Source organism: Kogia breviceps, chromosome 16 (genome assembly GCF_026419965.1).
Source record: "Kogia breviceps isolate mKogBre1 chromosome 16, mKogBre1 haplotype 1, whole genome shotgun sequence".
Taxonomy (NCBI): Eukaryota; Metazoa; Chordata; class Mammalia; order Artiodactyla; family Physeteridae; genus Kogia; species Kogia breviceps.
This window is the reverse complement of record NC_081325.1, coordinates 18167868-18191551: the sequence shown is the minus strand read 5'-3', so window position 1 is coordinate 18191551 and position 23684 is coordinate 18167868.

Here is a 23684-nt window from a genome sequence, read left to right as displayed (position 1 = left end):
CACTGACGTTCAATAAATTTTGACTGCAGTCTTCTCTGTAGCAGACTCTGTACCCCCACCTTTCCCCACGTGTTCTTCATTCTTAGCAGAAATAAAAATGACAACTTTTCAATGAAACATTCTCTTTACTTCCAAATATGTCCATTTCCTCACATCTTTACCTCTGCCTTCCTATCTCTCAGGAAGAGGCATCCTTTCTAAATTTATCCTCACCCCCTACTCATTCTGGCTGATCCTCCAGCGTCACTTGGAAATTTGTTCAGATATCCTGCTTCTGGTATATCTTCAACCACTCCACCTGGACCTATCATGCCAGAAAGCAAATCTGATATCTCCGTGCCTGCCTCCCCACCCCCAGATACTTAAACACTTCAGGGGCCACTATTACTCTTACGAGATCCTAGGAAGAAACTCTTCCGTGTGACCTCTAAAGCCCTACATGGTCTGGCTTCTGCCTGCCTCTCCATTCTTACCTTTCACTTGCGCTTCCTCTCTCTGCTCTAGACATACTGGATTTTCAACTCCTCAAACACATCTTGGGCTTTCCCCTACTGTACGGCCTTGCATGAGCTCTTTCCTCTTTACTTATCTCTGTCATCTTTGTTCATTTCTTTAGGGAAATCTTACCTGACAAGCATCATTTCTGTAGGGAAATCTTCCTGGCAAGATCCGAGTCCTCTTCTATAGACGTCTATGGCCAGGCATGGGTCTTTTCCTTGGCCCTTATAATTCCCATTTTACATTTAGTTTGTGTTATTATTTGATTAATGTCTGTCTCCCTCACTAAGTTATAAACTCCATGAAAGTAGGAGCCTGTGTGGTTGTGCTCACCATTAAAGACCAGAGGCTGACCCAGTGTTTGGTACTTCAGAGATGTACTTCAGAAAATACTTGTTGGATAAGGAGAAGTGGGTATTTCTTGTCTCAGAGGTCACTTGTCACATTTGACACCTCCCCTTTTCCTGATCTTATCCTGTTTTAACTCTGCCTTATTTGACACTGCTAACCACCCTATCCTTGAAATACCTTCTTCCTTTCTTTGTGACTTAATTCGCTTTTTTCTTTTATTGCTCTTTTTTGTCTTTTACTATCTTTTCTTTCTTTTTTTCTATTTACAACTTCATTGTAGATAATAAATAAATGTTGGAGGAATGAATGAAATGTTAGTTTTTTTTAGGGTTCTGTCATTGATCTTTTTCTCTTTTTTTTCCTCCCCACTTTTCCTTGGTGATCTTATCCAACTCAGTGGCTTCACTATCATCAATATGCTGGTCCAGACTTGTATTTCCAACTGATTATCTTCATGGAGCTATCCTAGAGGTATCTTAAAATCAACCCAATTAAAACCAGAGGGATTCTCTTCCCTAAGTGTTCTTCTCCTGTAACCTGCTCTCAGTAAAGTTCCCCACTACCCAGTTAGGAGGGTCTAAGCCCAAGACCTAAGATCATCTCTACTTCTTTCTTCCCCTTCCACTAATACCAAATTCTATTAATGCAAGTGAAATGTCCCTCCCTGCTCTCCTATTTATATGTTCCTAAATACTACTGCCTAGTTTTGTAGTTCTCAAACTCTTTTTTTTAAGAAAGAAAACCCTTTTAAAAGATGCACTCTTACATAGGCAATTATTATATAAGGCAGATGAAGAGGAGCTACTTTGGTTGAAGGTGAGGGAAAGGATCTTGGAGCACTCCCCTTGCCAAATGAGGTGGTACCAGAAGATGCTGTGGTTTGAAAACCACCAGCCTGTGTGATTGCAGCAGCCTTTAAAAAATGCTTTAAAATTTTTCAGGTGTAAAACACAGAAATAATACTTACCCAAGAGAGTTGCTATGAAACTTAAATATAAGGCCCTTGGCAGGTGGTACACACTCAGCAAGTGACAACTGAAGTCACTATTATTTCTTGTAGTCTTTCCACAAACTAACTTCTTAATTAGCCTTTGCTGTCTTTCTTAGACATATTCAGTTAATCACTCAGTCTGGATACTTCTTAATATTTTCTCTTTTTCATTTACATTCTCACCTTTTCAGTCCAGACCCTCATGACCTCATTGCCTTATGACCAAACCGTCTCCTAATGGGCCCTCATTCTGCCCATCAGGCCCCCGAGAGCTCATCTGTACATTTTATTACCAGGTCAGATATACTTCTTGGCTCTACACTAACCACAGGACAAAGTTCAGACACCTTAGCTTGGTAACTACCATGCTCTGGGCTGATCCTTACTTTCATGCCAGCATTTTCTCCTTTTACTCCCTCACACAGACCCTCTGCTGAAGGCAAGCTAGGTTTGTCATTGCCCTGGAACACACCAGGAGTATTCCTGCTGCTACTCCGTGTTTTTTCCTCATTTACAGTGGAAGAAGCACTCTGATTCTATAAGTTCTAGGCGTCATTTATTATACAGTCCATTCTGTCTCACCAGTTCCTGAAAGACTCCAACTGGGTCCACTTTTGCCTGTTACTAGTTTTCTTTCTTTCCTTCTTCCTTTCTTTCTCCCTTTCTTTCTTTTTTGGAATTGATGTTCATTTTTAAAATTAATTTTTATTGGGGTATAGTTGATTTACGATGTTGTGTTAGTTTCTGCTGTATAGCAAAGTGAATCAGTTATACGTGTATCCACTCTTTTTTCTGTTCCCATAAAGGTCATTACAGAGTATTGATTAGAGTTCCCTGTGCTCTACAGTAGGTTTGGAGCTTTCCTAAATGCACACTAAACCCCAAGCATTTAGGAACCAATTTATTTATCAATTTATTATTTTACCTTTTAATTTCTTTTTTATTGAGGTATAATTTGTATACTGTAAGGTACATAAATGAATTTATACATATATATACATTTGCGTAAACATAATATATGATATACAGAAGATATAAGATATAGAATGTTTCCACCTCCCTAGAATTCTCCCTTTAACCCCCAATCAGTTGATACTCCCCCTTCCCCCAAAGATAACCACCGAGGAACCACTTTATTAATTGGTTCATTCATTTGTTTAATAGGTATTTATGAAACACATACTATGGATTTAGCACTATAGTAGGTACTGTGAATACCATAGTGACAAGATAAATACAGCCCTTGCCCTCAAGGAGATTATATCTAACAAGGATGGCAGAGGAAAAAAAGCAATTATGACAAAGCAAAGTAAGTGCTCTGATGGGGGATGTAAGGAGCTGTGGATGCCTATAGGAGAAGATCTAATATAGTGCAGGGGCATGTCGGGGGGTATGGCAAGGATGGCTTCCTATGGAGAGAGACTGTTAGACTGAGGCCAGAAGGATGAGTGGAGTTGAGTGGTGAAGAGGAGGGAAGATGTTCCAGGCAGAGGAAACATTGCTAGTGGTGTCTTAGGGCAGGTCAGTTACTGGGAGGTAGAAGAGCAGGAAGTATTCCTGGCAGGGCACATCTTTAGCTTAAAAAGAACCAAGGAAACTCGGGAGAGGCTGATTCAGGGTGTAATGCTTTCTCCATCCCTTCCTTGGCCGCTCTCACCTTCCCTGCCCCTTAAATGCACACACATACCTCCTTCTTTCAGGTTTGGCCCTCTTAGGGATTATTTCCTCACTTCTAAGCTTGAAACCAATCTTTGATCTGAAGCAGATGTCTTTCAGCAAACCACTAGGAGCCTGCCCCTTCCCTACCTCTATGTGACAACCAAAAATAATTCGGACACACAAATCATGAAACCACCCAAGCCCCGCCTAGAAGCCTCATAACTCTTTAAAAAAATCTTCCTCAAATAGAGGAATTTTGTGGGTTTGTTTGATCTTTTTATGTTGCTGTTTTCAGGATGTAACTTTTCTCTTTTCCTCTCAAGCCTGGGCTCCAGGCAGTTATCCAAGAGAGGAGAGGTCTGGAGTCCTTGACTTGTCCCGGGGCACACATCAAGGCAGAGATGAAAATATAGGCAAATGGTCTGGGATGTCTTTATGAACACCACTCAGATGACTTGGCTGAAATCTTCCTCTTACATCAGAACTCAATGGTTTTAACAACACAGTTTGATAAAAACATTTTCTTTAGCAGTTGTGTTACCGTCATTAGGATGTAACCTTGGGAACTCTATGCATGATTTAATTCCTTTTTGAACTAATTGCTCTTGTTTTATAGACATTTACTGGGTTTCTTTTCAGGTTCAAAAGGAGTTTTAAAGTTGACAGTCATATGGATTCTCTGCTTAGCAGAATTCTCTACTAATTTTTGAATGTCCTTACCTAGAGATTATTATTACACACAAAGCAAAATAAAAATTAATTTGAGATTGAACCACTTTCCAGTTTTAAAATGGAGATAATAATACAGGTCTTCAAGTTCTTGTCTGAAATTTCTGGGGCCAGATATATTTAAGAATTCAACTTATGGTGGTGCATGGAAAATAAATTTTTGGTGGTGAGGCTGTTGTAGGGTGTACAGAAGTAGAAATATAATGTTGTACACATGAATCTTATGTTATAAATCAGTTTCCTTAATAAAATATTTTTTAAAAGAATTCAAAATGTTGCAGATATTAGATAAATAATATGCTGGCTGTATTACATAGTATCTCAGCCAGGGCCTTGGGTCTAACCTGATGTGGAACATCTGAATACAGCACATCAGATAACCTCATGTTATTTCACCAAATGAGGTTTTGGTGCCAAACTTAGGAAATAAACTTTTGGTTTGCAGAGCATTTTGGATTTTGGAATTACTGTTAAGGAATTCCACATCTTGCTTCACTGAAAGAGTTGTATCAAGTGTGGTGTTAATCAAAAAATGTTTGCAACATAAAATATTATTTTAGAGCCACTGGAGCATCTTTGTCCTTTTTGACACATGTGTTCTTGCAAAATCCTTTTTGGTTATAAATACTGTAATTCCTGTATCTGGAAGTACTGCTCTCCCATCTCACTTATTACCTTACTATCTGTTGCTCTTTGTTGAGCAGGTTGGCTTTCCAATACAAATTTCCTTTACTACGAACGGCAGGATTGTTCTTTCCAGACATCTTATTGTATACAGCCTTTATGTCTCTGTCACCTGTTTTGAGAACCTTTTCTGAAGTTAGTTGTTTAGTTGACTGTGGCGGTCCAGTGGGTAGCTCAGATTTATTTATCTATAAACCATGCTACTTGGGGGCATGGAAAGAGTAAAGTACTTAGAATACTCAGAACTCCTGGAATTTCTCTTTATTTCTGCTTTTTTCTATCCACGTTGATGATGACACACAATTCATCTGATTTGTCTGAATCTTAATTTCTCAACTTCAAAATATGTGCCTTTGCTACTTTTTAGGCATGACGTGAGGTAAAATGAGAAGATGTTGCTGCAAGCAAGGAGATTCACTAAAATTCAAATTTAAGGAAAGGGAACTGTCTATTTTCAAGGTCTGTACATACTTAAGGTAGTATCTATTAATAAATGTTGGGTTATACAGCTTTATTCCTGCTTAGATCTGGTGCTGTATCAGGAACTGCAGGAGGCATTCTTATTTAATTCTAACAACACCTCTTTGAGGCGGCTGCCATCATTCTCCATTTGAGAGATGACAGAGACTCGGCCAAGGTCACACCACTATCTAGCGCCTGAGCCAGATTGAAAACCAGATTCGTTTGATGGTTAAGTCAGCACCCCTTCTACTTGCAAAGACTATTTTGCAACAGTGAATGTTTTGGGGTTATTGTTTTGTGTTTTGCAAATTGAGAGCAAGATGGGATTCATAAAAATTTAGATAATCTTTTTCTCTTGAATATAAATTCCAGACAATATCAATAAATCACATACTTTGGAAGTTCAGGGGAAATGAATCATTATTTGATGCATTGGAAAATCTTCATTTTCTCTTCATTCACTCATTCTTTGTGATAGAATTTATTCTCATCATGCAATCCTCATAAACAAGAAGAAATGTTTTACTAGTTTAAAAAACCTTTATCAGTCCAGTCTTCCCTTTTAAGTCTCAGAAACAGTAAAACAACATAAGTTTTCTTTGCTATCTTCTTGGCCTAATTGTTTGCTTGCCCTGAATCAGTTGTTGAATTGAGAAACCCAGATGAGCCTCCCAAAGCATACTTCTTTCTTATTTCCAATGTGGCCAGTTTGCAATGCTTTCTTAGTTATCAGTGACTACATTTACTGAGACCCTGGGTGTCGTCACTCAGAGATGAGGGCCTGGGGGAAAGGATGGGTTGGGGGTGGGAGATTGGCTAATGAAGACTGTGGAGTCTCTTTATTTTAGTCTCTCTCTCTCTCTTCTCTCTCTCATCTAAGATGATCAGAGAAGGTCTTGCTGGCTGTGAGAAATACAGCCCAAGGGATGTTGGAAGGCCTATGGCTCACAAAGACCTTCCTTGCCCCCATCATTTTGCTAACTGGGATTTCATTCTAGAGAGTAAGAGCCCCTTTATGGATTCAGACACCTCCTGGCTGCATCCAGCCAAGTGTTAATTAATGTCTAAGTGTCAGTGGCTCTAATGAGGTAAAAAAATCTAGATGGAATTAGTCTTTGTGAAAAGGACTTTAAGTGAGAATGAACTTGATGAAAAGAGAAGAAAATCTGGATTCCAGATTTCATATGATTTCCTTCTGGGTGGTGACTGTGGGGACAGGGAAGTAGGATGTGAGATAACTAAGAGTTTTACTGGCAAATGTCACATTCATTTAGAGGCTCCATGACCTGAGATGTCCTTGATTTTCTTCTCTGTCTTTTCCATAATTGATTAAAAATAAATTATTGAGCACCTCATATGTGTTCAGACATACAGCCCAAGATTATGTGCTAGTGATCAAGCACGAAGGTAGCCCTTGCTCTCCTGGAATTCGTAGTCTAATAGGGGAGATGGATGTTAATCAAATAAACTACACACAATATTGTAAAATTGTGACTGAAGACATTTATGGTGCTGTTAGAGAAGAATTTTTTTGTGTGTGATGGATTAACCAGTGGTGGGATTACTATACCCTATTTTCTTGTAAATGTCAGGAGCCTTAGATACTTTTATTAGGTATTAAAAGGAATATACTAGTTTTAAAAAATGATTAATCATGTAGTTTGTAAATGGACTGCTGGATTGAACTAGTTTTTAAACACATGCAAAGAAAAAAAATATCTGTGTGTGTGTATACGTTCAAATGTAAATATTATATACATATAATTTGTTTTGTTTTGGTTTTTAAACTACCATCGTTACCTGATTATAAAAGCAATGTAAAGTTATCATAGAGTGTTTGGAAAATCATAAGAAGTACAAAGAAAAAAATCAAAATTCCCCAGAAATAATCAGTGTTAACTTTTTTTAAAAAATTAATTAATTAATTTATTTATTTATGGCTGTATTGGGTCTTTGTTGCTGGGCGTGGGCTTTCTCTAGTTGTGGTGAGCAGCAGCCGCTCTTTGTTGCGGTGCACAGGCTTCCCATTGTAGTGGCTTCACTTATTGCAGAGCATGGGCTCTAGGCTCGTGGGCTTCACTAGTTGTGGCACATGGGCTTAGTTGCTCTGTGGCATATGGGATCTTCCCGGACCAGGGCTTGAACCGGTGTCCCCTGAATTGGCAGGCGGATTCTTAACCACTGCACCACCAGGGAAGCTCTAGTATTAACATTTTGATGTATATCTTTCCAGTCCTTTTTCTAGACATATGTGTGTTTAAAAACATAATTTGGATCATATTGAAAAATTATTTTTTACTCAAAAAATATTTTTCATTGAATTATAAGCATTTCTCATGTCATTTATTTACTGCATTATATTCTGCATTTGCATCATAATTTAACTTTATTATTCCTTTATTGTACACAGTGATGTATCCCATTTTGCTACCATAAATGATATTGTGAAGTACAGATTTCTATAATTTATGACAGTTTTCTCAGGCTAGATTTTGTGAAGGAAAAAAAAAAAAAAAGAGTCAAAGGGATGAAATTTTAAGGTTTGTGATGTGTCCTACAGAACTGCTTTCCAGATAGATAATATAAATCTAGTTCCTATTAACAAAGTATGAGAGTGATTATATTGCTGACTACACTTATCATCATTGAATGTGGTAATTGTTATAAATAGTTGAAAAATATTATTTTCTTTTAATTTGCTATTTTAGTCTACTAATGGAATTAATTTTTAAGATGTTTGTTAGCCATCTGTACATCTTTTATGAAACTCAGTTCATGTTCTTTGATCATTTCTTTAATGTGGTTTTTAGTGTTTTTCTTATTGTTTGGTAAGAGTTTTTATTTATTAAGTATACCAATCTTTTGTCATCTGCAAAGTTTTCCAAGTCTTTTTGTTTAAAAGAAGTTTCTAATTTTTATGTAGTCAGATCTACTTGTTTCTTCTTCTTGATTTCTGTTGCTTTTATGCTGAGAAAGTCTTTCCTTATCTTGTTAATCAGAAAATATTTTGTCTAAGTATTTTATTTTATTATTTTTTATTTTTTGCGGTAGGCAGTCCTCTCACCACCGCGGGGCCCAGGCTCCGGACGTGCAGGCCCAGCGGCCATGGCTCACTGGCCCGGCTGCTCCGTGGCATGTGGGATCCTCCTGGACCGGGGCACGAACCCGCGTCCCCTGCATTGGCAGGTGGACTCCCAACCACTGCACCACCAGGGAAGCCCCCTAAGTATTTTAAATCTTGATGAATTTTCATTGTGGGGCTCATAATATACTTCAGCAAACTGGTGCAGTGCCTAACATGGGACATCTGAATATGAGATATGGTCACTTCATGTTTGACTAATAGTTTGCTCTCAATAGAGATTGGTCATTGGGGCAATTCTTTAAGCCACATCTTGAAAGAGGAGGTAGTATTACCCAGTTAAACAAAAGGGTGAAGATCATAAAAGATAGGAAATCATCACACGGTTTTAAGCAGGAGAGAAACATTATCAAACTGACAATGGGAAATTTAGGTAAATTATTCTAATTTACTCTAAACATCAGAGAGGAGGATTGGTGAAGATGATATTTGAATCTGGGCAACCATTAGGAAAGAAAATGTTACATTTATCAACAATATTTAAGAAATGGGGAAGGTAGTATTGTATGGGCTAGAGATAAACAGACTCAAGAAATATTTAGATTGTAGAATTTGTCCACTCCACCTCTGGCCTTTTATTGACCTTAAATATGGACAAAGAAGGCAGTACAGCATAGAGGAAATATATTGTGGTTTGGGAATGAGGGCCATGGCTCTGACACTAGCACTGTCATCTTTACTAGTTACTTCTCCTCTGAGGGCTTCTACTTCTTTATTATTATAAGTGCTTTCTGGACTTATTTCTGGGCTTTCTATCCTGTTCCATTGATCTATATTTCTGTGTTTGTGCCAGTATCATAGTGTTTTGATTACTGTAGCTTTGTAATATAGTTTGAAGTCAGAGACCCTGATTCCCCCAGCTCCGTTTTTCTTTCTTAAGATTGCTTTGGATATTCTGTCTTTTGTATTTCATACAAATTTGTTTGTTCTAGTTCTGTGGAAAATGCCATTGGTCATTTGATAGGGATTGCATTGAATCTGTAGATTGCCTTTGGTGGTATAGTCATCTTGACAGTATTGATTCTCCTGATACAAGAACATGGTATATCTCTCCCTCTGTTTGTGTCACCTTTGATTTCTTTCATCAGCATCTTATAGTTTTCGGCATACAGGACTTTTGTCTCCTTAGGTGGACTAGATGATTTTTAAAGTCTCTTATAGCTTTAAAAATTCTCTGTTCTCATAGTTTTAGGTACCAGCTTAGTGATTTGACACTGCAAAGTAGCCTGAGAAATCTTGTGAAAATAGGAACTTGTACTTTACTAGGATTTTTACTTCCTGTTTTTATAAAATTTGAGCTAGAGAGAACTCTAAGGAGTGTCAGAATGAGCCCCTGCCTGCTGCTTGGCCAGCTGAACAGAGAGGAGGTTTCTGATGCCCAGAGGTGAGGGTTGTTTAAGGGGAATTGAAAGCAGAAGCACAGCCCTCTTACCTCTCCAGTGTGTCTTATAGTTGGCATCGTTATTATATCCTGATGTCTTGGGACCAAAAACGAAAATAAAGACATGCTCAGAAATGACACCCATGTAGTAAACGAAATACAGCTATTAGAAATTCAAAAAATGAAGTTCAAATTCATTGGAAATTTAGGTAAAATTTGGGGTCTTGTTCATTCAATTTGAAAATGCTTGCCCAGCTCTGTGGCTAATTACATACTGAAACAATTTAGCTTACTGTCATTTTAGTCTTTAGTGCGGGCAGAAAAACTGAAGGATGTAAAAGAGACATGACTTGCATTTTAGGAGTTCCTTGTTAATTACAGTACTCAATTCTTGTTCGTCAGAATCCATAATATGTGAAATACCTTAGAATAAAGCTAGTATGTGAAATTAAAAAAAAGAAACTTTTCCCCCCCTGCCGGCCATACAATTTAATCAGTGTGCTCTTTGGTATTTAGTTTGCTATTCTCTGTCATTTTTGTCTTGAGGCATTAGAATTGGGTCTATATTCTGCTGTCTGCTTTCCAGTCTTATCTAAGGAATGTATAAGCAACTTAACCCTGTCAAGGGGAGAGTCTACTAAAATGGCCTCTTCAGGAAGACCAGAATCCCACTCCTGAAGCCATTAGCTGTGTCTTGCTCACATGAAGCTTATCATGCTACCCTCAGAAAATTTCCATCTTATCATGGGCTGCATCGTAAATAATGGAAAAAACTGTCTGAAACAGTTTGAGTGTTTTCTTAGATTGTTTGGAAATTTCCAGCTTCATGTACTTGACAGAAGACCTCTGACCTCAGGGATAACAGCATGAAGGCGAGGTATGGCTCCTCATCAGCCAAGGAGAGCCCATAATTGCTCTGCAGATGCTTTCTATTATTTTTGTCGTGAAATTTCTGACTGTGGTCACTAAGAGCATGGGAAATGAATTCACTTTAGGAAAAAAAACCTAGCAGAGAGAATTCGTTCCTCAAATGGAAAACTTTTAAAAGCCTTTTATTTATGTGCCTATAATTGTAAGAAGGAGTTTTAAATTAAATGTTGCTATTGAAAATTTATTAGTTCTTATAAGAAGCAATTTTAGGGAAGGCTTAGGTTAATATCTAATTTTTAATGTATTTAAAATTCTTCTAGGTAAATTTAAAAAGATGAAATTTATATTAGTTATTACAAGTTGCCGAAGGTTTAAAAATGAAATTTTCTCAGTCCTCTCGTTTTTTGTTTCTAAAATTCTTTGCACACAGTAACAAGCAATCTTTATGTATTGTGAAGGCACTGTTTCTACCTTTGGTCTAAAATAGAAGCAAAGCATTGGTTAACTCATAGCTATGCACTTTTGTTAGCCCTCAGTTTTGTTCATTCTGTCATCTAACCCAAAATGTCCTTTCCTCTCAATTTCTGACTGTAAAAATTGTATTTGCCTTTTAAGATTCAGATCAAATGTTACCTTCTTCTATCTCCTAAAACAGATTTCAGAGCAAAGACAGGTCTGTGAACATTTAGGAATGGAAGCAGTAACCTGCATGGATTTTTGATAAAGAAGTCATTACACACCTCATCTCTTTTTTACTTTATTTACATTATCTTTTACATTGTTACTCATTTTTACATTACTCATCTGATAAGTATTTTTTACATTATTACTCATCTGATAAATAAAGAAAATGCAATAGACATGATCTTTGGATTTCAATAAGTCTTTGATAAAGTTTCTCTTGATAGCTTTGTGGTCCATGTGATAGTACAGTTAGGTGGATTAGTAACTGGTTAAATGGCTGAAGCTAAAAATGACTGATTAACGGCTTTTGGCATATGAAATACTTCCTGTGGAATGCTATCAAGCTTTGTCCTAGGAACTATCTTAGAGAAAAATTTTATTAATGATGAATCAGTTGGGATGGGTTTTAGTCCATGCTGTAGTAACAAACAATGCCCCTCCTCCCAAATTTAGTGGCTAAAAATAATAAAGGTTGATTTCTCTCTCACACTACAAGTCCATCCTGGGGTGATGGGGATGGGTGGGAGGTCTTGATCTGTGCCTTTGTTGTACTCATCATTTGGAACATTGCTGGCTACCTACAGCCACACCTAATCTCAAGTGGGTGGGTGTGCAAGTTGGCACGTGCCTGCAAGGAGGGATCTGCCATATTTGTGAAAACCCCTAGTGACTATCACACTGATTGAGCAAACAAAAACATAAAATAACAGTGGATGACATGAAAGTGGGGGTATAGTAAATGGGATTTCTGGTCAGAAGACCCAGTAGCGGGTTCTGAACTCTTCCACGTATTATTTGTATGGCCTTGGGCAAATCATGTAACTTTCCTATTTCCTTATCTATAAATGAGACAGTCAATGATGTTAACATCCCAGGTTATTATGGGGTGTACTGGTGTCTGGTACTGGCTGGTACTGGTGTCTCTGAATTTGGAATCAGCTTTATATTGGTACTTTATTTTTGGATGTATAAAAGATTTCTATTGCAAAAGAGTATTCATAATATTTATCTACGTAAAATTTTTGCTTCTTTCTAAATTTAATGTAATTTGCTTTGAATTGCATCTTGCATCTGCTTACCTTGCCAGTCTTAAATGATATGTGAACTCAAAGATAGCTCATTGTTATTTATCTAATCTGAAAGCCTTTTTTTTAATTTAAAAATTTTATTCATTTTTAACATCTTTATCAGAGTATAATTGCTTTACAATGTTGTGTTAGTTTCTGCTGTATAACAAAGTGAATCAGCTATATGTATACATATACCCCCATATCCCCTAGCTCTTGTGGCTCCCTCCCACCCTCCCTATCCCACTCCTCTATGTGGTCACAAAGCACTGAACTGATCTCCCTGTGCTATGCAGCTGCTTCCCACTAGCTATCTATTTTATATTTGGTAGTGTGTATATGTAAATACTACTCTCTCACTTCGTCCCACCGTAGCCTTCCCCCTCCCTGTGTCCTCAAGTCCATTCTGTATATCTGCATCTTTATTCCTGTCTGCCCCTAGGTTCATCAAAAACATTTTTTTTAAGATTTCATATAAATGTGTCAGCATACGGTATTTGTTTTTCTCTTTCTGACTTACTTCACTCTGTATGACAGACTCTACGTCCATCCACCTCACTAAAAATAACTCAGTTTCATTTCTTTTTATGGCTGAGTAATATTCCATTGTATATGTGTGCCACATCTTTTATATCCATTCATCTGTTGATGGACATTTAGGTTGCTTCCGTGTCCTGGCTATTGTAAATAGTGCTGTAATGAACACTGCGGTACATGTCTCTTTTTGAATTATGGTTTTCTCAAGGTATATGCCCAGTAGTGGGATTCCTGAGTCATAATGGTAGTTCTGTTTTTAGTTTTTTAAGGAACCTCCATACTGTTCTCCATAGTGGCTGTATCAATTTACATTCCCACCAACAGTGCAAGAGGGTTCCCTTTTCTCCACACCCTCTCCAGCATTTATTGTTTGTAGATTTTTTGATGATGGCCATTCTGACTGGTGTGAGATGGTACCTTATTGTGGATTTGATTTGTATTTCTCTAATGATTAGTGATGTTGAGCATCCTTTCATGTGTTTGTTGGCAATCTGTTTGTCTTCTTTGGAGAAATGTCTATTTAGGTCTTCCACCCATTTTTGGATTGGGTTGTTTGTTTTTTTCATCTTGAGCTGCATGAGCTGCTTATATATTTTGGAGATTAATTCTTCGTCAGTTAGTTGCTTCATTGGCAAATATTTTCTCCCATTCTGAGGGTTTTCTTTTCGTCTTGTTTATAGTTTCCTTAGGTCCCATTTGTTTATTTTTGTTTTTATTTCCATTACTCTAGGAAGTGGGTCAAAAAAGATTTTGCTGTGGTTTACGTCAAAGAGTGTTCTTCCTATGTTTTCCTCTAAGAGTTTTATAGCATCAGGTCTTACATTTAGGTCTTTAATCCATTTTGAGTTTATTTTTGTGTATGCTGTTAGGGAGTGTTCTAATTTCATGCTTTTACATGTAGCTGTCCAGTTTTCCCAGCACCACTTACCAAAGAGGCTGTCTTTTCTCCATTGTATATTCTTGCCTCCTTTATCAAAGATAAGGTGACCATATGTGCATGGGTCATACTCACATATGGGCTTTCTGGGCTTTCTGTCCTGTTCCATTGATCTATATCTCTGTTTTTGTTCCAGTACCGTACTGTCTTGATTACTGTAGCTTTGTAGTATAGTCTGAAGGCAGGGAGCCTGATTCCTCCAGCTCCATTTTTTTTTCTCAAGATTGCTTTGGCTCTTTGGGGCCTTTTGTGTTTCCATATAAATTGTAAAACTTTTTGTTCTAGTTCTGTGAAAAATGCCATTGGTAGTTTGATAGGGATTGCATTGACTCTGTAGATTGCTTTGGGCAGTATAGTCATCTTCACAATGTTGATTCTTCCAACCCAAGAATATGGTATATCTCTCCATCTGTTTGTATCATCTTTAATTTCTTTCATCAGTGTCTTATAGTGTTCTGCATACAGGTCTTTTGTCTCTTTAGGTAGGTTTATTCCTAGATATTTTATTCTTTTTGTTGCAATGGTGAATGAGATTGTTTCCTTAATTTCTCTTTCAGATTTTTCGTCATTTGTTTATAGGAATGCAAGAGATTTCTGTGCATTAATTTTGTATCCTGCTACTTTACCAAATTCATTGATTTACTCTAGTTGTTTTCTGGTAGTATCTTTAGTGTTCTCTATGTATATTATCATGTCATCTGCAAACAGTGACAGTTTTACTTCTTCTTTTCCAATTTGGATTCTTTTTATTTCTTTTTCTTCTCTGATTTCCGTGGCTAAAACTTCCAAAACTATGTTGAATAAGAGTGGTGAGAGTGGGCAACCTTGTCTTGTTCCTGATCTTAGTGGAAATGGTTTCAGTTTTTCACCATTGAGGACGATGTTGGCTGTGGGTTTGTCATATATGGCCTTTATTATGTTGAGGTAAGTTCCCTCTATACCTACTTTCTGGAAGGTTTTTATCATAAATGGGTGTTGAATTTTGTCAGAAGCTTTTTCTGCATCTATTGAGATGATCATATAGTTTTTATCCTTCGGTTTGTTAATATGGTGTATCACATTGATTTTTTTGCATACATTGAAGAATCCTTGCATTCCTGGGATAAACCCCACTTGATCATGCTGTATGATTCTTTTAATGTGCTGTTGGATTCTATTTGCTAGTATTTTGTTGAGGATTTTTGCATCTATGTTCATCAGTGATATTGGCCTATAGTTTTCTTTTTTTGTGTGACATCTTTGTCTGGTTTTGGTATCAGGGTGATGGTGGCCTCATAGAATGAAGTTGGGAGTGTTCCTCCCTCTGCTGTATTTTGGAAGAGTTTTAGAGTGATAGGTGTTAGCTCTTCTCTAAATGTTTGATAGAATTCACCTGTGAAGTCATCTGGTCCTGGGCTTTTGTTTGTTGGAAGATTTTTTGATCATAGTTTCAACTTTAGGGCTTGTGATTGGTCTGCTCATATTTTCTATTTCTTCCTGGTTTAGTCTTGGAAGGTTGTGCTTTTCTAAGAATTTGTGCATTTCTTCCAGGTTGTCCATTTTATTGGCATATAGTTGCTTGTGGTAATCTCTCATGATCCTTTGTATTTCTGCAGTGTCAGTTGTTATTTCTCCCTTTTAGCCTTTTTTTTTTTTTTGTATAGGTGCTTGATCCATTTACATTTATTCCCATAATTTTTAAACTAAAATTTTCTTTTGGGCATTGTGATTTATACTTTCTGTTTAAATATTTCCCTTTTATTCTGACTTATGCTATATATACCATTTGCTTTGCACTTTCCTCTGAATGTAAACATTCTGTTTTTCATTCTACTAATATATACCTTAATGAAATAAAACTCAACCCCATAAATGCTGTCTTTTTTTGAAATATCAAAATCAAGAATGAAATAATTACTTATGACCCCAGACTTTGAACACTGGTCTTCCTGTTCATCTGTGTGCTTTAGATTATTTTCATATGCCCAGATTTATTTCTCTTTACTTGTCCTTGAAGGACCAATCTTAAAGTACAGACAAGACATGGAAGTTATCCAGTATTACACAGCCTCACCTAGGTAAGTTACAAAGGATCCTCTTTGGGGTTAGATTAAAAGACTAAAAAGGACATATAGCAGGTGATGAGTTGACAACCAAGTAGTGGCAGTGCTGGAAAAAGTGGCTCCCGTTCGGGGACTTCATTTCCTGGAAACTGCTCCTGAGTCTCCCTGGCACAGATTCCAATGGCTCCTTGGAGAAAAAGACACAGTATTATGCTCCCAGTCAACAAGTAAGTTTTCTGGACCCATAAGCAAAATGGATCAGCTGAGAGCAGGCAAAGACAAATGCATAGGTAGAAGGAAATCAATATAAATGTAGTTTCCTGTGGTAATATGGAAACAAAATTGTCTCAGGGTGATGCAAGATGTAAGACCCACTCTAGAGCCTGAAACACTGAAGTGGAATAAGCACAGATGCTGGTCGCCTGCTGTGGATTAAGGAGGATTATTTAATTTTGCATTGGAATCCAGAGTTCTATACTTTCTAATGTTCCATGTTATTACATAGATGGTTTTTCTTATTTCATATTTTATTTGTTCATGTAAGTGGTTTTGGAGGAAGATTTTTAGAATGTTCTCTCATTTCTTAGCCAGAAGCCCAAGGGCATTTTTTGTCTCAGAGGACAGAGCTCCATCTCAAAGGATTTGTGCTTAGGAATTTCAGGCACCAGTTGCCAGACAGAGGCTTGTGTCAACTCTCCAATCTGAATTCAGGATGGATCTAAGAAGCCATTTAAGGCACAAACTTAGGTGAGACCTCTGAGTGAGTTTCTGAGAAAGGATTGGGGCAGTCCAACTCAATCACTGCAGCCATGCAAAACATTTGCAAAATTCACGCGCTTTAGTGAAACACAAATACGCATTATGTAGCAAACAGAATTGGGATGGGTCTTGCAGAGCTAAGGCATTACCAAAAAAAAAAAAAAAAAAACAAACAAAAAAGTCCAGGATTCTGATAGCTAGGCACAAACAACTTTAGGATCTGTGAGTAGCAGCTGCAGCGTTTAAATAAACACCCAGCCTCTGCGTGTGCATACGTGGAAAGGCCTGTCAGTATCACTTTTCAACCACACCTGCACTCCCAGATGGCGACCACTGCCAGCAACCTTGGCTCCTGAAGAAAGGATAGTCCCGGATTGTTTCACAGAGGTTTACTGATGGGAAAATAACTACCCATAATCTCAGGCCAACACTGGGAACATTCCTGTGCATTTCCTTTATCACGTATCAGAAAAGGTCCCACTTTTTTTTTCTTTTCCCCCCCAAAAGACACCAGTTTTGAGAACTCAAGTCTTTTGCAATGAGTCTGGAACACAAGCCCATTCACTGGTATGAAAGTGGATTTGCAGAGCCTCCATGAAAATTGCCAGGGGCTAGGTGGGGCCCTGATGACCCAGGGCAGAGCCACTGAACCAGAAATGGCTCTGGGATTTGAAATGATAGCCATTTGCTGAGTTGCTTGGGCTAAATCTGAAATGATAGCTCAGCTGCCCATGTTCTTTGACTTCTGGAAACTCTCTTCCCTCATGGCTTTCCCAGCATGGCCCATCTGTTTTTTACCTCCTCTTTCTCTGTATTCTTTCTTAGTTTCCTCGGTGCTTTTTCTTTTCAGGCCCTGAAATGTTACTGTCTTCAGAGCCATGTCCTTGGCCCTTATCCTTTACTCCTCTGCATGTCTGTGGGTCTTCCAGACTCCTGACTTTAGCCCCACACCCACATGGCCATCCCACTTTGGGACATCTCCTGGGTCTCTCTGAGCTCCTCAAATGTCCCTTGTCCTAACTGTGTTCTCTGTCTTGGCTACTAAGTGCCTTTGTCCCTCCTGAGATTATCTATCATCCCTCACACCACCCTTGTCCTCTCTCTCTTTGATTTTTCTCTGTTTGTAGTACATTGCCTCTGCTTTCTCATTTGGAAAAGTCTTTATTTAAAAAAATCCTGTTCATAGACTAAAAGCTCTGTGGAACTTTACCCAACCCTCCTCTCTCTCTGCTGGAATTAATTGCTGCCTTCATTGGTAAAATAAACATTACTGTGGACCTGCTGGGCGCAAGGCACAGGGCAGGTACTAGGGACCCTCAGGAGTCTGGTGCAAGAGACAGACTGTGGTCAGTTAGCATTTGAAGTGGTGCAATAAAGACATGTGCTAAGTGCTGTGGGAGCACAAGGGAGGGAGTCACTAACACACCATTTTCAGAAATCACCAAGGTAGGGAGCTGGGAGCAGAGGGCAGTGAGTATAGAGCACTCGCAATCGAACAGCTGGACTTGCTGGACGATTTCTTCTCGACTATCCCTCCCAGCCTCTAATCTGTCTTTCTTCCTCCAAACTCATCTATTGTCTGTTACTCCCATTGGGAAGCTCCACAGAGTGAAGACAGTTTCATTTCTCCTTTTTCCTCTTTCCAGATCTCAGAGTGAACTCATGACTTTAATGTCTTTAACTCCTTCAATGAGACATGGTGATGTTGGCAAAAATACACGTGCAAACTGAAATCAAATTTTAAATGGTGCACACTCATGATGAACCTCCATTTTCTGTTCCCTTTAAAACTGTCTCATCAGAAATCATCGCCTGCCCTGTGGCCTGTTCATTTCTTCCCCGTGGGCTTTGTTGTTTGACTCATGCTGTACTGATCATGCTGTCCTTCTTTTTCCTGGTGAAAATGAATCCTGGAGGTGCTATGTGTGTAGTACATCACTACATCATGCTTCACTGTTTAACATGTCCTATCAAATTGTTATTTTAGATGAGTGGAAAGACTAGACCCCATTTGGGAGCTAGGACAGCAAAGGGAATTAGGCATCTTAGTCACTGCCCCATCGCATGGAATCTGGCATGGAGTTGATATGTAGGATGAACTCAGGGATGACGAATTTGAGAGTTTATCAGTCATCTAGTTCAACATGCTTATTTTACAAATGGCAGAATGAAAGCCCAGCGAAGTAAAGTGATGTGTCCATGGTTCACAGAGAATTAGTGGCCAGTTTGCCTAATGTCCTGTTCAGTGGTACTCTTTCTACTTCACTGTCATCCCTGGAACTCTGTAGGTGCTTATAGCTCTAAGCCTTAATCTAATTAAAATAGTCCTTTGAGGTAGGTTTATCCTAATTTACAGAGGAGGAAGCTGAGGCATATAGAGGGTAAATAATTATCCAAGATCACATGGAACCTTTTTAATAATCTACATTCTCACATATAAAATGGGAATTAAAATATCAATCTATGGAATGATAAGAAATTAGGGAGGTAAAATTTGTGAGATAGTATATCATGAGCTCTTAATTTATGTGTTTCTTTTCCTTCACTTTCACTCCCTTTCACTTTTTGATCCTCTTTTATTTAGGCAGCTAGATAAGAGGGAATCAGAGAATTGACCCAGATATCAAAGACTAAAATTCTTAACTCTTAGTTTAAAAAAAGTCCTTGCAGTGAATATTTACTTTTTTTTTTTTTTTTTGATCTGTCAACAGTTCTGAAGCCCCTCTTATGTTAGGGATTCTTCAATCACACAAGTCTTGGTGGAAGGCAGTCTCCTGCCACTCACTGTGGAAATATATGGTGGTTGGATGTTCCATCTTTCTGCTACCTGGCAGCCAGCTTGTGGGTGTGTGAACTACTCTTGGCTCCCACCAAGGACTGTGTGTGAAGGTGGTGATCCAGGAATAACTAGTGGTTAGTCACAGTGGTAACAAAGGCATGTGCAGGGATGGCAAGGCCCTAACTATTCAGTGTTTGGTTTCTGCTGTCCAGCTCTTTGTATTCTCAGCTGATTCTCCAGCCTTCCCAGTGATTCTGTGAACCACCCAGTATTGGTTCAATAAATTCCTTTTCTGCTTAAGTTAGCCAGAGTTGTTCACAGCAAGAGCCCAGACTGCTACAATCCAAGTTTAAGACAGAAATATTTGAAACCGAACCTGCAGAACAAATTTTCTCCCGCAGAGAAGTGACAGAGCCCTTGGTGACAGAGAGCTGGATAAGTACGGATTTCAGAGAAGGGACTGTGTGTCTTGCCTCTCCCTCTCACTCTGTGTAACAGAATGGAGAAGTTTGTGTTCGAGAAGCGAAAGGATATGTGTCTCATTCTCCTCGAACCCTCGGAGGAGGCTGCTTCCTACAGGTTCCTCATGCTGCCAATAGTGGAAGCTGAGAGTTAGGATGGCTTCACTGGGTAGGGTACCAGGTAGTGAGGAGGCCCACAGCTGCCCATCTGGTCTTCTGTTACTTTCAGAACCGCTAAGTTTTCCTGTGTCCTGTGGAAGGTGTGGAAGTTGGCTGAGGGAAAGAGGAAGGATGAAACTAAATAGCACCAGAAAGCAGGAGGGCCAGTGGAGCTGAATGGGTCTTAGGATTCTACCTAGGGGTTTGCAGCAGAGGGTGGTACTGGTCGCATAGTCAAAGACAAGGTGGATATACAGACATCTTGGTAGTGCCAGCCTGGAAAGATGACCACACATGGAAACCAGGTGAGACTATACAACTCAGGTATCCTGCAGAAGAGAGAGGACAATCCCAGACCAAAAACACCTCTATCCCCAACGCTGACACCAAGACATTCTATAAACACCCTGGAACTCAGATCAGTCCAGGGAGGAGGGAGAAAAGGACAGAAAGAAGAAAACCTGGAACTGACTTAACAAAAGTAGCAATGATTGAGAAAACCCCAAAGGTTGGAGTTTATCCGGAATCGATGAGATTATGTTTTCTGCCACTGGTGAACTGGAGTTCAAGATAGAAAAGCAGAGTCATATTTTTTGCAAACCTGAGATTTGTGCTTTGATTCAGAAAAATTGCTTTTAGTAATTCAGGCTTTGGGCAGACGTTTGATTAGGAAGGTGTCTGGTGCCGTCCTGGTCAGGAGGACCACACAGCTAAACAGTTTCATCTCTGAGCCACTTCTCTGTGGTGATGGAAACAAGGCAGTCCTCAGCGTTCTGGAAATGTATTCAGTTCTGGTGCATGCAATTTTATACAGCTGGGATGTAGCCACATTGGTAAACAATTAACGGGATACATGGGACTATCTGAGAAGTGTGATGAAAACCATAGTCAGAACACCAGCATCCCTCATACACAATGGAGCCGGTTGCAGAGAGCACCTGGACAGCCACGTGGGATTCCATTCCTTTTTTTCTTGACATTTCATATTTAAAACAGTTTCAAAAAAATTTTAGAGACCTTTCCAGGGTAGCAGTTGCAAGCTGGATATTGAGAATATCTATTACTCTTAGTCATGGATTTGAAGGACTGGTTAACTAATGATCTGTATGGGTCTGGCAAATGGAAAAATTTTAGAGATGCTTAGCATCACCTTAGCAGTTTTTCATCACTTTCTATTGTTCTTTGAGATTCAGTTTTCTCCAAAGCATAGAGATTCAGATGCCTGTGCAGGAAGTTGTATCCTCATATGACGGATAGTAAAGATTCAGCTTTGGGCCTTTGCCAAACACTCACAATTGAGAACTGCCCAAGAGAAGCCAATGTGGTAAAAAGAAAGAAATAGCAGGACTAATGACTATTACTAACTTTTATTGTCCGCACTTACATACACGGACCAGTTCGTTTTCAACACAGCCCTGGCTATATCACTTGAGAATACAGGCTGTCTAAGTGTACACTATCCTGCACTAACTTTGGAGTCTGAAGGTGTTTGGTACATGTGTTGAGGGGTGGGAATGAGGTGAATTTGGAGTTAACAGAAGACATGAAAGCGCGTCCTGGGATTCTGTAAGGCTGATTTTTTTTCTGATGCTGAATGTGGTGCTTTGGTGTGTGCTGGAGTGGAAATAGGAGTCGGGCACAGTCCAGACCACATCGAAGTAGATTAATGTCCCTCTTTGAATGAGGCTTAGAGGATCTGGTCATTTGTGGGAACCTTCAGACTGAGGGTGAGCAGGTGTGGGAAGGACCTTTGAAAATGCCTCTGAAACACATGCAGGGTGTGATTCCACTTCAAGTGGGAAGGTGAAAAGCCAGAGTCCTGCTGGTCTTCTGTGATGAGATTGGAGAGGTGCCTCGACCTAACTAACCAAGCCTCGCCCCGAGCTTGGTGCAGTGAGAGGCTTAATCATAGCTCTGCAATTAGCCTTTTGCATGGGATCCCGATCAGTCCCTCCATCTCTTTATGCCTCAATTTCTCCTCATGGACAGGAGATGACTTACTAGTTCCCTCCCTCCTAGAGGATTAACTGAAAATGGAATCCTCAGCATTTTCACACATCAAATGCTTCATCAGAGCTTAAGAACACTGTTATCCCAGCGGCATTTCATCTCTAAATGTTAGTTTAATGTATATGTTCTCTACTGGCCATGATAATTCTTAAGATATCTGTGTGGTAGGTTTAATGCAGTAGAAAAAGGTCAGCCTGCACCTGGACTTCTGAGGCTGGGTCAGCATATGCCCCAAAAGTAAGACCCAAAGCATTTAGTCAGTCATCTAGATTCTGGCTTCTTGGTATTGTGCAGACAAATTATCTGGATGATGAAACTGTGGGTGTCTCAACATCGTGTTTTGGAATGTGTCTGTGTATGTATGTTTGTGCACTGTGTTTCTGTCAAGTGTGTGACCTAAATCATTCTTCTTGGAGATGTGTTCAGGCTCAAAGCTCAGCTTTGTGGCAAATTCTGGTTTTCTCGCTCGAGTGTTCCAGGTGCTGATTTCTGTTTCTCATTTCCTCCTCTGATGCCTCATCTCTTCTGTTCTTGTGCCTCTCACCATGTAGCTGGAGGCTGATGGGCTGAAGTGATTAGGCCCGCAGACCCCTGAGCACCAGACCTGCTTCAGCAGCACCTGCTACCCCTTTATTTCTTGTTTCTCTCAACCTCAGATCCTGCCCTTTTATTCATCTGCTATTTGGCAGTCACCCTACATTTCATTTCATCACCATGGGGATGAGGCCAGGGGCAAACCAGAAATGGCAGTTGCCTTGTTTGATAGACCAACTTTCCAGGAGGCCACAGCCCAGAAATGCAGGTGATGGTGCAAGGAGAACAGGTCAGCTGTGCATTACTAGGCCATGTCTAGATATCTAGAAAGTAGCCTTTTTCGGTGCCCTGCCACTAAATTCCACTTGCCTTGATTAATATTCACAGAAGGGCATACAACTTTTTAAAAAAATTGTGGTTAAAATGCACATAACACAAAATTTACCATTTTTATAATTTTTAAATATACAGTTTGGTGGCCTTAAGTACATTCACAATTGTGCAACCATTACCATCATTCGTCTTCAGAACCCTTTTTATCTTGTAAAACTGCCACTCTATACCATTAAACAATAAAGATTTAAAAAATATCCATTCTCCTAGTCCCTGGCAACCACCATTCTACGTTCTGTCTCTGTAGATTTGACTTCTCTAGGTACCTCGTATAAGTGGAGTCATGCAGTATTTGTCTTTTTGTAACTGGCTTATTTCACAGGCCATGATGTCCTCAAGGTTGTAGCATGTGACAGGATTTTCTTCCCTTTTAAGGCTGAATAGACCATATTTTGTTTATCCATTTATCCATTGATGGACATTTGGGCTAAGGTTGTGCAACTTGTATGTGAGGTGGTAAAAACACCACAACCTTTATGGTCAGACAGATTTGGGTTCCACTTGTGGCTCTGTTACTTTTTAGTATGACCGTGACAAAGTTACTTAGCCTCTCCT